Below are 1,474 nucleotides of genomic sequence, written 5' to 3'. Positions count from 1 at the left end.
CCCACAGTCAAACTCTAAGTTTGGTGTTGGAAGGCCACAACCAAATTCTAAGTTTGGTGTTGAACCCCCACATTCAAACTCTAAGTTTGGTGTTGGGAGGTTCCAACATTTCTCTGAGTATCTGTGAGGCTCATTGAGAGCCCTCTGTTAAGCTACTGACATTAAAGAAGCGTTTGTTGGGAGGCAACCCAATGTTATATATTATCTATTTTCCTTTGTTATTTTATGTTTTCTGTAGGTTGATGATCATGAGAAGTCACAAAATCAATTGAAAAAGCAAAAACAGAATGAAAAACAGAAAGAAAAATAGCACACCCTGGAGGAAGACCTTGCTGGCGTTTAACTGGCATTTAAACGCCAGTAAGGGCAGCAAATGGGCGTTTAACGCCCAGTCTGACACCATTCTGGGCGTTTAACGCCAGAAAGGGGCACCAGACTGGCGTTAAACGCCAGGAAAGGGCAAGAAGTTGGTGTTAAACGCCATAAATGGGCACGAGCCTGGCGTTTAACGCCAGAATTGGCACAGAGAGCAATTTTGCTCGCCACTTGGTGTAGGGATGACTTTTCCTTGACACCTCAGAATCTGTGGACCCCACAGGATCCCCACCTACCCCACCACCCTCTCTCTCCTTCTTCACCCATTCACCAATCACCTCTACTACTCTTCCCCAAAAACCCCTCACCTATCAAATCCCATCTTTCTCTTCACCACTCACATCCATCCTTCATTAAACCCCACCTACCTCACCATTCAAATTTAAACCACTTTAACTCCCAAACCCACCCTCCAATAGCCGAACCCTACCCTTTCTCCACCCCTATATAAACCTATCTTCACTCCTTCATTTTCACACCACCTACACACTACTTCTCCCCCTTTGGCCGAACCATAAAGCCACCTCCATCTCCTCTACTTCTTCTTCTTCTACTCTCTTCTTTCTTCTTTTGCTCGAGGACGAGCAAACCTTTTAAGTTTGGTGGGGTAAAAGCATTGCTTTTTGTTTTTCCATAACCATTTATGGCATCTAAGGCCGGAGAAACCTCTAGAAAGAGGAAAGGGAAGGCAAAAGCTTCCACCTCCGAGTCATGGGAGATGGAGAGATTCATCTCAAGGGTGCATCAAGACCACTTCTATGAAGTTGTGGCCTTGAAGAAGGTGATCCCTGAGGTCCCTTTCAAACTCAAAAAGAGTGAATATCCAGAGATCCGACATGAGATCTGAAGAAGAGGTTGGGAAGTTCTTACCAACCCCATTCAACAAGTCAGAATCTTAATGGTTCAAGAGTTCTATGCCAATGCATGGATCACCAAGAACCATGATAAAAGTGTGAACCCGGACCCAAAGAATTGGCTTACAATGGTTCGGGGGAAATACTTAGATTTTAGTCCGGAAAATGTAAGGTTGGCATTCAACTTGCCCATAATGCAAGGAGATGAACACCCTTACACTAGAAGGGTCAACTTTGATCAAAGG

Source organism: Arachis stenosperma, chromosome 3 (genome assembly GCF_014773155.1).
Source record: "Arachis stenosperma cultivar V10309 chromosome 3, arast.V10309.gnm1.PFL2, whole genome shotgun sequence".
In the NCBI taxonomy this organism is placed as follows: domain Eukaryota; kingdom Viridiplantae; phylum Streptophyta; class Magnoliopsida; order Fabales; family Fabaceae; genus Arachis; species Arachis stenosperma.
This window is presented reverse-complemented; position numbering follows the sequence as displayed.